Below are 15,382 nucleotides of genomic sequence, written 5' to 3'. Positions count from 1 at the left end.
TAACTCTAACTGAGCACTAAGCTCTGGGTAGGTATAGTTCCAGGTAAAGAGGCCCACCCACTGGGACGTCTTCCTTGGCAATTCGATGAATAATGGCTTCTCTTCAGCTTCGTCCTAAAATAGGAAGCCACCCCTATCACAAATCCAAAGATTTCAAAACATGCTTCCTCATTACACACAACAATCAACTTGGGTTTTTTAAATTGCTGTGTGCATTTATCAGCTAGTATTAGTTCAGCAAAAAGGGAACAAAAGCTCACAAACACCCTACACAGTTTTACAAGACACATTGTAGGGGGAAAAGTGACTTAGAAGGATCAACAATATCCTAGGGCCTTGGGAGATGCATTCCTGAGGAGGTGGACCTCTAATACCTGGAGAAAGGGGTCTCATTCCTGGGGTGGGAGGACATGCCTACTGGCGTCCTTCGAGCAGGGAAAAGCCCAGTTGGTGGGCCCGTGAGTGATCTCATACCAGGTGGAGGAGCCATAATGCCTGGAGGTGGTGTTACCCAACCCACAGGAGTGAGTGGGGTACCTCCTAATAGTGGGTATTGAGTTGTAGCAGCTGCTACAGTGGCTTTTCCCTCTGGAGTCATTACCTGTTGGGATGGCTCCCCAACTCCTTGGACAAGACCTGCTAATCCAGCAGGAACTTGGGGAGTTGGACAGCTAGCTGGCACTCCTCCGCCAACCCCAGGGCCTCCTGCAGCTCCAACAAGTGGTTCCTGAGCAATGCCGGTATCTTTGTGGGGGTGGTCTTGTAAACTCCCCCTGTCTCTGAGAAGCAGTTCTTTCAGCAACTGGAATTTAAAAGGTGATTCTGGGAGCTGCCCTTGTGAGCTTATGGCAATTCTCAGTCTTCAGTTCTGCTCCACCCTTCCTGTCCACTCTTTCCCCTATTCAGGGTCCATTATTTCCAAGTTACGGGGCCCTATACATCCTTCTGAAGGAAGAAGGATCCCTCCAAAGGCAGTGATTTCAACACACTAGCCCAATCCTGGCTTACCTTTTCATCAGAACTTCATGCCCTGTGTCCCAAAATCTTTCAGGAAGTCAGAAAGTTGACATGCTTATTTCAACATGTATTTCTACAAAGTCATAATGCGCAGCAATGGCCTGTCTTTCTCAGAAAACATTCGCTGTCATAGTCCAGCCTTCACTTCATAAATCTAAAACAGGGACACTCTGCCAAAGACAGAGGAGGAGATCTTGTGACACAGAGAAGCCCTTTGGCTCTTCCTCAGTTTACCACTTAGTTTTATAACTGGCTGCATGCACATATTTCATAAAATTATACAACCTTAGAGGTGAAAAGGATTAGTCAACACTTTTGCTTCAAAGATAAAGAAACTAAAACACAGAAAAGTTAAGAAAACAGTCCTACAGTCCCTGAACAGCGAGAGAAGCCGGCACTCCTGGCTCCAGTTCTGACGCTTGTCTCCTCATCTCTTAGACTCTGTTGATGAGCTTTCCAGAAAAACACATGTGCACAGCTAATTCTATCTGTGATTTCCAATGGGATGAGGGGAGTTGGGTTGGAGAGAGCATATATAAGTGTTTCCAAAAGGCACGTTCAGATTTAAGAACCATAATTAATATCAGACTATACTTCCAAATTAGGAAAAGGAAAATGCTATTGCTTCAATAACAAGAATTAGGAGAAATAACTTGTAACAAGATACTGGCAGGGAACAATTCCATCCTATCCATGTCAGTGATTCTCAGAGACTGATGATGGTGGGCAAGGGGCACATCAAACCCTCCACAGGAAGAATGAGGCATCTAGCTTTATCTGAAATATAGAAATTAGTTTGACTATCTATCTTTTGAAAGCTGTGATTCCAATTATGAAATGTTTCAAATACAAAAATACAGAAAAAGCATAATTTCACATGTCTCCCCACTATTCAAAACATATTGTTCTATCACATTTGTTTAATAGGTCTCTTTATTGTTTAACTTTTTAAAAGAAGTAATAGGTACAGGCACAGATAAAAATCCACCAGCAGTATGTCTTCCTTCCCCTCTCTTTGAGCGACAGGCACCCTGATGAAGTGTGCATGTATTTTTACCTTTTAAGTTGTTCTCTTTTAACACATATGCATAGATGCATAAATAATGCATATTGTTGTTTGATGTATTTTTAAGGTTTATTTAAATGATACTACTAGTGCCTACATCTTTTTACAACTTTTTCTTTTTCATTACATATACTACTCAGGAGGGTTTTGTTTTGTTTTGTTTTGTGATATTGACATCTGTAGAGCTAGGTAATTCATTTGACCTGCTGTGTAGTGGTTCTTGTGTAAGTAAACCCAACTTACCTGTCCAGTCCCCTGCTAAGGGACAGTTTTATTATTTTTACTTTTTCACTGTTGTAAACAGTGTTGCAGTGAATATCTTGACATACGACCTGTTGTGTACATGTGTGAGAGTTTTTCTAAGATGTATAAGTAGAGATAGAATTTTAGGATACATGAGTGTCCATGCATACTAATTAATGAAACATTGTTTTCCAAAGTGGTTGTGTCAATTTATCCTACTGCTAAAATTACCTGAGTCTTGTTTCCCCACATCCTTACCAACATTTGGTAATATCAGCTTATCCTTCTTACCTCTTGAGGATGAAATGGTTTCTCACATTATTTTAATTTGTATTCTCTATATAACAATGAAGTTGAGTATATTTTCATATATGTATGAAATACCCCAGTTTCTCCTTCTGTGAACTGCTTTTTAATCTCCTGTATCTATTTTCTAAAAGTTATTTTTCTTTTCCTTATTGATTTATAGAAGACTTTATGTATTCTGAATACCGTTCCTCTTGCACTTATATAGATAGAAAATATCTTTTCTTAGAGTGGGTTTTTTGTTTTATCTTATTTTTTGCTCTATTTATAGTATATTTTGTCATACACAGTTTTTTAATTTAATGAAGTCAAATTTATCATCATTTTCTTTTATTTTGCTATTTTGGGGGGGTTGTTTAAGTAATATCTCTCACTTGAAGTCATATAATACTGTCCTGTATTTGTCACATTTTTAAATGTTATATAAAATGATATTTGCACTTGTTTAATCCATCTGTAGTTTGTTTTGTGTATGGTGTTAAGTAGGAGTCTGCCATTCTTTCCTCTGTGAATTAGCCTGATGTCACAGCACCAGTTAGTGCGCAGTCCAGCTTTCCCTCATGCATTTGTAAGGCCACTCCACTTCACACAAAGTTCTTACATAGAGATGGTTCTGTCTTTAGGTACTCTGTTCTCTTCTGTTGATCTCTTTGCCTCTCCCCATGTCAATAATACTGCCTTATTCAATATGATGATATCAAAGTTGACTTCTGAAGGGTTGTGCCTCTGCTTTTTATTCTCCTTCTCCTCCTCCTGAGTCTTATTCTTCATCTTGTTCTATAAAATTATTTTAGTCCATCCTTAGTGTTTTTTACTTTTGTATGACACTTAGGTCATTTTATAAAGTCCTGTGAAATTAAATTTACTTTATAAATTAATTAGAAACTTGTCACCCTTTTTATATTAAGTCTTTCAATCTTTGTAGATGTTTTTTTCTCAGTGTATTTAACTTTTCTTTTAGGTCCTTCAATAGAATGTTGTGATTGTCTTGATAAAGATATTGCACTTCTTTTGTTATATTTACCTTTATGTATATTTGCTACATTTTATGGAGGATATGAAGATACACTGCTGATTTTGTACATTGGTCTTGCATCTAGAAATCCAGCTGAGCCATTTTTGGTACTAATAGTTTATAGATTTTTCTACTTTTTTTATGAGACAATCATATCATCAGTGATGTCTTATTTTTTTCTTTCTTATTTGTTCATAGTTTAAAAGTTTTAATTAATTAATTTTTCTTACTGCACTGCCTAAAATCTCCAGTTTAATGTTAAAATGAAGTGGTGATTTTATAAGGGATTTAAATGGAGTTCTAATGTTTCTCCATTGAATCTCATTTTGTTGTAAGTTTTTTGTTGATACTCTGTATCAGATTAAGGAATTTTCTTCCTATTCTCATTTTACTGTAAATGTGTGGATTGCTCTTTTTTTTTTTCTTTAACCCTGAATGGGTATTGAATTTTGTCAAATAATTCAATCTGTTGAGATAATTATGCCTTTCATCTTCAGTTTCTTTATATAATGAATAAAATTAGTAGATTTGTTTATTTAAACCATCTTGATATTTCCAAAATGAATCCCACTTGTTCATGCTACATATTTTAATACATTGTTTGATTTGTTTCATGAATATTTTATTTATGATTTTACACCATTGTCATAAATGATATTAAGCTAATAGTATTCCTTTGAGATACTGCAGTTCTGACAAGTTGGGGTTTCAAATGTTTACTGGACTCATGAAATGAGTGGTAAAGTATTTTCTTCTTTCTACTCTGAAAGAGTTTGTTTAAAAAGTAATTACGTATCTTTCTTAAATATGTAGAACTTGGCTGTAAAACCCTCTCTTTAATTTACTTTATTCGGATTTATTTGTAACTACTGATTCAATTTCTTTAACAATTATAAAACTATTCATCTTGTGTGTAGTAATTTTGGTAAATTTGGTAATTTTTCTAGAATTTTTTTTTACTAAAGCTTTCAAATTCATCTCTGTATAGTTTCTGAATACATACATACACACAGATACACACGTTCAGTCTGCAATTAAACTTTATATTCCAAATAGGATTTATCTGCACCCACACTATTTCTTTATTATTGTTGTTCAAAATCTTCTATTTTGGTTCTTTACCACTGTTCAGCTTTATTGACAATATTGTGTTTTTTTTCTGTTTTATTCATTTCATTATTCTTTAATGTTCTAGTCATTTTTTGGACAAATTGTATATAAACTCCTAGGCTTGGAGTTTCCCAGAGTATTGCAAAATCATATCTAAGCTCCAGTGAAGCAAAAGCAAGGGATTGTGATTTCCAGGGGAGATGTCTTCATTTTTACTCAGCCTCTACATTTTCTTTTTCTCTTTCCATGCTGCCTCGGTAGGTCTTATTAAGGCTGTCTTTTCATTTCTCCAAGAGACTGGACTTTAAGCAGTACTCTCAGTGTTACCTTCCCTTCCTTGTCAGGACCCAAGACCTCCTCTTCTGATTCCATCTAGGTGTTAGAACCTAACCATCAGGATTTCCAGGGCCCCATATACCTCTCCCTGAGCAGGATTAGCCTCCCTCAGTTGCCGTTCAGGTTTCTAGTTCTTTCTTCAGTTGTAACTCATGGGGAGAATTCCATTTCTGTTTTGGGGGTTCAGATAGCCAATAATTTTGTTGTCATTGTTATTTTATATCTTCCCATTTTCCAGATGTTTATAGCATGAGGGTATGTCTGTTATCCTAGTTGACTAGCTTGTTGAAACAGAAAGTTTTCAATTTATGTTTTAAGACACATAAATTCAATATTTAGAGAATTCACACTTCTGTTTTTCTTCTATACCATTTATAGAACATGAAACAATGATGCAAGATACTTCGTTTTGATTGTTGTACTTTGTTTTTAGAAGAACTATTTTATAGGTGAAAGAACTGAGGACTAGGGTTATTAAATCATTTCACCCAAGTTCACACAGTTACTAAGCACCAGAGGATGCAACTCACATCTGTTTGACCTCAAAAGAGATATAGCTGATTCTCAAACCACTGGGGTTTTCCCCCATCTTAAGCTGCCTTTTTTTTTTTGGCGGGGGGAGGCTCTTCTATTGTTAAGCATCATTCCTTTCTTATATACATCTACCAGTTTCAGGGATTTCAGTAAAAATCTGAGGGGCAGGAAAAATTCTCTATGACTTTCATTTTAAAGTGCTCCTTAGACACTCTCTTTATCCCCTAAAAAATTAATAACAATGTTTGAATACTAATAATTTATAATTATTAATATTATAATTTAAGGAGAGAATTAAGGAAAGAGATGCATGGATTTCAACAACATCCGTTGGATTCTTTTTGAAGGTGAATTCCAAACATGCAAATTTGTTTCAAACCTTCCCTGAGGATTGAGTGCAAAGCAGCTGGCTGGTACTTTTAAGCCGCTCACAGTTCGGCACAGTGGCTCCTAATGCTGGCAGAGCTCCTGTGTCACCAGGATCTGCAGAGCGTGGCAAGCCAAATGAAAGAGGAAGTTTGCAATTAATTAAAAATAAATGAAAACAAAAATCTTCCCCCAGTGGCTTGCTTCTCATCTTGGTTGTAATCCACAATCAACATGTGGAGGCCACGTGGGGCATTTACCAAATGGAAAAGGTATAGGACTGTGTCGAAGAAACCACAGACCGCCGCTCTGGACCACACTAATAATTCTTTTAAATCCTCTCATTCCACCTCGTCAAGAGACACAGCAGCATTTTAAATCCGACTGACCCATATAAATTACCTCTCTACTCATCCGGCTGTGAAATTAACAGTTGAGGAAGACAGGTCCTGTCAAGCTTGCTGTGCCGAGCTGTTGAAGGGTTCAGAATAAATGGGGGGTGGGGACAAGAGACACCGTGCTTTAAGAAAACAAGGGACCCTGGCGAGCTGTGATCAACACAGTGGTCTCTGATACGGTGCCTGCTGTTCTGGAGCCTGGTATCAGCTTGGGAAGGGGGTTCATCAGAAAGGCACAAGTTGTGTGGTGCCAGCTGTCGCACTGAAACACAAAGTGCTGTGAGCCTGGGGGCCTGCTGCCAAAGTGGCTGGGAGAGATACCACTTACCTCAAAAAGGTTAAGCCATTGGAACTTGAAAAATAAACCCAGAAGTACTCTCCATTCTTCGTGTCACCTAAATTCATTGGTGCCCTGAAATAGGGCACTTAAACTTTCTTGGTCTTGGTTTCCTAAATATTTATGTAATACTGTTTCTAGATGTTAATTAAAAAAAAAAAGTTACCATTTAATGAAGCTTCATCAGTAAATCATTCTATAAATCAGTAAATCCTATAATTTTGTGTTGTTTGACGATGTCATTTAGAAGAGGTAGAATGAACCTCTTACTTTCAAACTCCCATAATTTATTCCACAGCCTCACCAATCTCCAAAATGACAATGCCAATATTTTTTTTTCCTCGATCCTTCCATGTGTCTACCTAGTCTGATTAAGGAGAATTGGCTTTATCTTTTGTTCTGCATCAGAAAAAGACGAGTCTTATCATCAAATTCTTACACATTAGAAGTTGGAACACAACGGGGCAGGAAGATGACCTTGCCAGTTCTGCTTTGGGCACATGCCTGTGCACGCCGCCTGCACACACAGAAATCTAGGCTGCTGTAAATGCAGCAGCACCTATGCACGTTTTGGCCTGCAGTCTGTGTGAGTTGGACACATGCCAGCTCGGAAGTAGTAAGTAGGCGAAGAATAGCTTTGATAGCACTGCATCCCAGTAGACCAGAGAAGCGCAGGCAAGACAGTTACTTCATGATTGCTATTAACCATTTTATTAATATTATTGATATGAAGGATTAGGTTGGTGACCTTTCATTTGTCACCTGATGTTTTCTTCAAAAAGATTTTGGACAGATTTTATTATCCCTCTTTCATAGATGAGCTACTTGGGCGCAGTAATGTCATGTAATATCAAAGATCACAACTTATAAGACAGAACTGGAATTAAAACCAAAGTTTGATGCCAAAATGTCACAAAGACTTTGAACTCCAGAGTCCTTTGTAACTCAGAAGAGAGAAGACTAACACTGAAACCATAATACCACTAATATTATAGTAGGCAATATCCTCCTTTCCTCTTCTCTTTCCCCAAACCCCTACTTCCAAAAGAGAAAACAAAATCAAGAACATTCTAGAATGAATGACTTCTGCTCAGACAACTGAAACTGAAAACCCTTGAAGATCATTGCTCATATTCCTCTTTCAAATAGAGAAAGCTGAGACTTAAAAATGGTCTCAGTCTCTTATGACAGAGCCAGGACTAGAAATAGACAATTCATATTCCCAGACCAGCACTCTCAATTTCATTACAAAAAAAAAAGAAGAAGAAGAAGAAGAAGAAAAAGAAAGCATTTTCAAAATCAAAAAGTTGCTTTCCTGATTGTTCACCTGCTTCCATAGTTATTAGTCCAGAAACACTAGAATAATTTGGAGAATGGCAAAGTTTTCTTTCTATGTGCACCCAATGCATGAGTTTATAGTTAGTGCTTTGTCTCACCAGGAAGGAGAAAATCAAAGCTATTAGAAAATGTTGTGTCACTTTTCAGAGAAGGCTGTATTTTGACATCAATATATTTTTCTTTTCATCCTTAGCTCTGACAAGGAAAGTTTTGAATGAGGTCAGTGATATTAATTTTACTTTAATTTTAACTTCCCGAGTGAGTTAGTCTGTAGAGTTTCTATTTTGGTAATTTGAGTTTTAGCAGTTAAGTTGTACTCTGATATTCTGTATTTCCTGAAATTAGACACTGGAGGGAATACATTTGAGACATGAAGAAGTCTCCAAAGAAGAAATTCATAATCTTCAAGCTAGAGAAAATTTGATTTACAGGAAAGTTAAACAACAACAAAAACCCGAAGCAAAATAAATAGGGGTGACGGGAGCAACTCTGCCTGTGCAGTTACATATGAATAAATAAGCGAACATTCATATTAGAAATTTAATCCTACTTTGAAAATGCAATTGAAATTGATTCATCTTTATTTGCGTTTCTAACCAAAGTTAAGAAAAATGAGTTTCTAAAAGTAATTTTCTGGGCCGTTTTCTCTCAGTTCCAAATGCATCCTTCTTTATTTTTTACTGTTTTGGGAAACTAGGGCTGGAGGTCTGCAAAACATATTTCTCCTTTGCTGGCTGCCTTCCTGCTGGGTTGCTCAGCTAGGAGGTTATGGAGGGAAGCTGAAGATTGGAGAAGGGGAGCAAGTTATTTCCTCTCCCTCTTGGGTTCAGTCTGAGGCTTCCTTTGGCACACTTAGAACCAGGGTCATCATCCTCTTCCCAGGGATAAGAGCATGAGGGAGGCAGTTCCTCAAACTCAATCACTGAGCCCCAGCTAACTAGAGGCTGTCCAAACTGCTGTGGGGCCGCACCAGTGGGCACCATGGCCTTCCCTGTTGCCTGATTGCCAGCATCAGAGGGCTCTTTCTTGAGCCAGTGAGGTATGGCAGCAGCCTAGCACCTCTCCTCAGAAGTCTGAGGGCCAGTTCCACAGAGTTCCCTTTTAGGCTCCTGGGAACGGCATCCTCTCTTCAATCCCAGCTCTGCAAGGCCCCCTTCCCAAACACTGGATTCCCCTGAGGATCCCCAGCCCTAGAAGGATAGCTGCATCTTGTAGGGATTACCTCTGTGTGTTCGCTTTTTTCAGTCCTCCAACCCTGGTTTAACCAGTTCCCTATATTAAATTATTTTGGGAAATACCTTAGCATGTTTTTGGTTTTCCCACCTATACCCTGACATAGAAGTAAAAATGAGAGGATATGCGGAGAAATAGGGCAAGTTGGTGGCCTAAAGGAATTGGAGTGAGGAACACTAAAACTTGAAGCTTATAACTATTATTTTAAGACTTAATGAGAACATGAGGGAAGGAATCTCTCATTTTCTTAAATGCAGAGGTCTTTAGTCTTCCAAGACCTGTCATGTGATGGAGAGTCTTTAATAGTACTAGATACCAAGAGGGTAGAACTAAGGGGTCCAAAACAGGACAGCTTGGCAAAGCTGATTTTCCTTTTCCATGACAAAGATCTTTCTGACCGTTAGCAGAATCCTAAGCTGGGAAGATCAGTGAATAGGACTATTGAAGAAGAGATTCAATTTAATATTCTCAAAACCCAAGAATCAATGCTTCTAGCAACAGCTGACAATCAATAGAAAGGTAGAGGGGGACTGTGCATTGGAACATCCTTATGCTAGGTTTCATATTCCACTCCAGAAGCAACAGGGACCAATCCCATTCCCTGTCAGATCAAATCGATGACCCAGAAATTGATCTCAAAAATGCCTGGAAAAATGCAAATGATAATTAACATTGTTGCCTCCTATATGATACACCAAAAGCAATATGAGAAGTAAGTAATTTTAAGAAATCATGCAGGGTTCTATAGTAGAGTGTCATCAGGGGGGCGAACTAGCCAGTGTGTGATATCAAAGACTCTGGAAACTGGAAGCACAACTCTTAAAAAAAGAAAAAAATTCTTGTAACATTCGAGTGTAACACTGTTCTGAGATTTCCTTGCTCAGTATCACATTTATGTAAACTTCCAGTCAGGAATATCCAAAGATGGCTGAGGGAGACTAACTCTCTAATCAAGATTAAAATAGAACAGAAAAGTGAAAATGAAAACACAGAGACCTTCTTCTGGTTGGCAGGTGTTCCTGCATGCTGCCCCTCTTCTTTTAAAAAATTTTATTTAAATTCCATTTAGTTAACATAAAGTGTAGTACAGGGGTAGGATTTAACAATTCATCAGTTGCATAGAACACCTAGTGCCCATCACAAGTGCCCTCCTTTATGCCCATCACCCAGTTACCCCTCATCCCACCCTCCACCCCTCCTGCAACCTTCAATTTGTTTCCTAGAGTTAAGCATCTCTTATGGTTTGCCTCCCTCTCTGTTTCCAACTTATTTTATTTTTCCTTCTCTTTGCCTATGTTCATCTGTTTTGTTTCTTAAATTCCATATATATGTGAAATGAGTGAGTATTTGTCTTCCTCTGACTGACTTTATTTCACTCAACATAATACCCTTTAGCTCCATCCACATCGTTGCACACGGCACGATTTCATTCTTTTTGATGGCTGAGTAATATTCCGTGTGTGTGTGTGTGTGTGTGTGTGTGTGTGTGTGTGTGTCACACTTCCCACTAATTTCCATAAAGTCTTCTCCTCAAATCCATGTACTTACTCCAGTGCTCTGAATATAAACTTTTAAGTTCTGTGATACAAGTTTGGTTGACCTTTTCCTCTTAGCGCAGAAGTACTCCATAGTATTCAAGCCATGAGAAATTCCCAAATAGCAGTGGCCCTTCGAGGTAAAGAGAGTTAGTTATAAAAGCCCCAATAACATGTATGTTCAATGTTTTCAAAGGCTATCTGAATGTCATGTGTTGGCCCCTCGGGAAGTTTCTGAATGTAAGTAATGAACACAGATAAAGGGGAAGGAAAAAGTCACACATCTTGCCTTCTTTTCATTCCATCTTTCTGTCATCAACCCCTTACCTCCCTAAGTGCTATAATTCCCTAAAAGCAGTTTAGAATTTATGCCATGGGACTTTCGTTTGATTTTGGGAAACATTTATGCCCCCTGAAAATCTGTTGGGAAATTTCAGTTTTCACCAAGAAGTTTAAATCAGAAATCAATGGGGGAAAAAGTGCAATGCAAAACAGCTAAAGTTGAGCTCAAACCCCAGAACCTAAGGATAAAGCTCTGTGCAATTTTAACCATACCCTTCATCCAATAAATATTTACAAATACAGATATGACAAGACCCAGCCAAAGAACTAGCATTATAATGTCACTTCTGAACAGCTGTTTCTTAACATACTGTATGGTATAAAGAAGTCTCACTGCTTGTTTGCATCCTTTGGTAAATGGATTCTTCCACATCTCTAAAATACATTTACATATGATGGCTCTTTGAAATTTTGTTTTGGTATGGTTCACTTTGTTTATTAACACAGTGAGCTTCAATTTTGAGTTTCCCTTAAAACTTGCCTAGAGAATGCCAAATGCTGGTTTGGGAGACCTGCAGTCAAGAAGTCAGGTCTGCATACCAAAAGCAGAACATAGCTAAATGCAAAATGAGGGAATTTAATCAGCACCTGCACAGATTTGTTAAGAGTATGGGTGGTTAGTGGGGCACCTGACTGGTTAAGCCTCCAACTCTTGATTTTGGCTCAGGTCATGATCTCAGGGTTGTGAGATCAAGCTTTGTGTCAGGCTCTGCTTTGGGCATGGAGCCTGCTTGATATTCTTTCTCTCACTCTCCCTCTGCCCCTTCCCACCTCCCTACTTTACCCCCAACCCCATTCATGTGCTCTAAAAGAAAAAAAAATGGGGGTTGCTAGTTACACCTCTTCATTTAAGCAAAAATGGACTCTTATATGAGTAGCCTGTGAATTCAGAGCCAACCTGCAACTGACCTGGAGGGCAGTTGTTGCTTTCCCTAAAGTTCTTACCAACACATGAGGCCACCATGGCCAGTTTGGAGACCCACATGTCCACTGACCTAGAACTGATGTCACACAAGGACACAGGCTGAAAGCGATCATTGGAGTTATTAATTTGATAAGAGATACGTTAACCACATATAAAGACAGTGATACAGCATCCTTAGCTTTGATTCTGCAGAATGAAATTAACTTTTTATCTTCACCTTTGTGAATATTTCTCATTCTTTAAGACTCAGCTCCAATTCTACCTCCCCCAAACAAATCTTCTTAATTATACTCAATCAGTGTTCTCTTCATCCCCTGAAGTCTATAACATATAGTACTTGCCTGGGTTAGCAATTATCTTGTCACAGGCATATTGTCACCTCCCCAACCAGGTATTACATTTCTTTATATCCTTCAAAATGCCTAGCATAGTGATAAAGACATAGTAAAAACTCAAAAATACGTACTGATTAGATAATCAATTGGTTGAAGGTTTTATCCAAAATCATTTAAAATACTTCCTCCAACCTTCAGTCTTTTTTCTTTGCAGGGAGGATCTGGATTTTTTTTTTTACTTTACCAGTTTGGCTTTCCAGTTTACTCATGAGTTGTACGTGATTTTGCCTTGGTCTACACATGTAGACCAGGGATGATATTCAAAATATTTAAAATATATTGGTGTACAGACCAATCAGAATGCAACTGTTTACCAGAGGCCACCTATTGTGTCGGGCATTAACCCTTTGATGAATTACAGGCAAGGCTCAGGTATGTAAGGGGATGACCCAGAATGGCCAGAACCACTGGAACGTACTAGCATGGCAAGGTCTCTCTCTACCAACAGAAATGGAAGTACTTTAATAGTTTTCAATAGTTTAACAACTAGTATTGCTAGAATGGTGCAAACTAATAATTACCAGCCTGGCCCTGAAATCAGCAGCAACAGCAAGCAGGGAAAATAAGCAGCCATCAGGCAGGGTCTGTAGAGAATTGAGTTCTCACTCTTAGGTATAGAGGTTTTAAAAACAAAAAAACAAAAAACAAAAAAAAAACAAATAGAAGAATTCCCCATCCTTTTTCCTAGCTTTGTGTTGCCAGAATTTACAGGTACTTTGGAATTAGTTGAAACTATCATAAAATTTGTTTCTAAATTACAGTTTGCAGTAATTTATTTTAGTATTACCTAATGGCACTTAGTTTTGAATATTCGTATTTGTCATTTTCTATGCATTCACTGACTCAAATGTTATTATGATAACTGTTATCTATGTGCACTCTACCTTGTTTCAAGAAAAATGCTTAGGAAAATTCAAAAAAGATCCCATGCAATAAGATAAAATATTTGTGGTGTATGTGGGATGAACTAGATAAAAGTAAAAGAAGAAAAGATAGAATTAGGAGTGATGCTTGTATTCAGAGTACTTGCTATAAGGTCTGATATATTTGCAAAAAGCGAGCTATGAATTTGGGCTCTAATCTTTCTAGCAGATAAAATGCAGAGGGAAACATCAGTTATAAAATATACAGAATCCATCGAGATAAAAACAAACCAATTGCTCAGAGAAACACACTGATTCATTCTCCTGAGACTGCTATCAATAATAAAGGTGTTTGCTTAAAATGGAATTCTTTTACACAACTACTTTCTTTAATCAAAAGCTTAGTGTAAAAAGCTAATAAACAAAAACCTTGACTTTTGCAGGTTTCCCACTTACACTGAACTTAGAGTTTATTTAAACCTCTTTTCTCCCAACTAAGTTCTGAAGACAATCCAAACCTTTATTAGTAAATAAGCCAGTCTTACAATTTTGAATATTGGACTAAGTAGTCTAGTCCTATTAGAAGTGTTTATTCCCTCTTAACTGTCAAAACCTGAATGAAATAGATGTAGATTTTATAACAGGTTTTTGGCCCTTAGATCTTCTAAAAGAAAACAGTAGTCAAGCATCAAGGACAAGCTCAGACCTTGTAAATATGCCACAACATTGCCAACCTCAAGCCTGGAATCCCATTTTGAGCAATTACTAGTAGTCCTGTTTAATTTGAAATTCAGTTTATGTGGCTCTTAATTCTAAGCAACTCTGCTATGAGGGAGAAACTTTTCTAGTATATATTTGGGATATGTCCCTTTGTGTTTCTGAAGAAGAGATGTGTTTTAGAACTTTTTTGTAATAGGTTGGTGTAATTGGCTTCAGTGATTCAGAAACAGCGTTCATTTCTGAGGCATTTATGGAAAATACATATTAATAAGCAAAGAGTCTCCCTCTTTCTCCCTTCCCCACCCCCCAACCCCATTTCCCAAGAGGCTTCTTGGAGGAAACTGTAAGGTGTGATTTCTTTCAGTCATTCCATCATGCTCTCTTTTCTCATTTGATATGCTAAATCAGATAACTGCAAGGAGCAAAGATAAGGGCAGGGTTGGAAAAGACATGGGCATTTACGTCTCACTGTGACCACAGCCTCCCTGACGGCTCAGTACCCAGAAACCCAAAGTCCAGTGGCTGGTACTGCCATGCCTGGGAGGCATGTAATTAATGGGATGCAGTGGTGGTGAGTGAGAGAACAAAATGTGTGTCGTTTTGATCATCTTGCTATCGCCCTGCCAAATCATCAAACCTTCTGAGGCTTAGTTGATTGTTACGGTTGGTTTGCAGAATACATGATAAGGCTGAAGGAGGTACATTTTCAACTTTTTCTAAAATTCAGAATGGACCATTAGTATTACCTTGCTTACTTTAATTGTTCTGAAACTATAGAGGACTTAAGGAACTATACAAAATTATTTAGTTTAATGAACTCAGTTTTCAACTTATCTAAGTCACTAATCTTATTTCCTTTAATAAGGGCATGAACAGAACTCCCCCGCTCATTAATCCTGAAATCAGAAGTCGACTCCAAAGGGAGTAGTACTTAATATACTTAAAATGTTGAACATTTTTACAGCCCTTTCTCATACAAAGTCTTATTTAAACCTATCTTATGAGAAAGGTTTTTTTTTTTTTTTTTTTTTTTAGCTTTGAGAGTTTTTCCCTTAGCACAGGTACCCTCAGTGGGCATATAATAGAGCCTTAACAAGCACTCATTGACAGAAAAGGAAGGAAGGAAAGATGGAAGGGTGGAAGGGAGGGAGGGAGAGAAAGGTTCCTTTTACATGTGAGAAAATTCAGAGGAGTTAGTGATTTGTCAATGCATATTGGGCTGGTGGGAATAACCTGAAGTCTTTAACCCACTGAGCCACCCAGGCGCCCCTAACCTGAAGTCTTCAAATCCACTGTTCTTTAT

At 37.9% G+C, this 15,382-nt stretch overlaps 1 pseudogene; it reads right to left on the bottom strand.

Moving 5' to 3' along the window:
* Window positions 1-328: 328 nt before the first annotated feature.
* The window catches only part of LOC116568769, a 54,520-nt pseudogene continuing 39,466 nt past the window's right edge, over window positions 329-15,382 (bottom strand).

This window comes from Mustela erminea, chromosome 11, assembly GCF_009829155.1.
Source record: "Mustela erminea isolate mMusErm1 chromosome 11, mMusErm1.Pri, whole genome shotgun sequence".
In the NCBI taxonomy this organism is placed as follows: Eukaryota; Metazoa; Chordata; class Mammalia; order Carnivora; family Mustelidae; genus Mustela; species Mustela erminea.
This window is presented reverse-complemented; position numbering and strand designations above follow the sequence as displayed.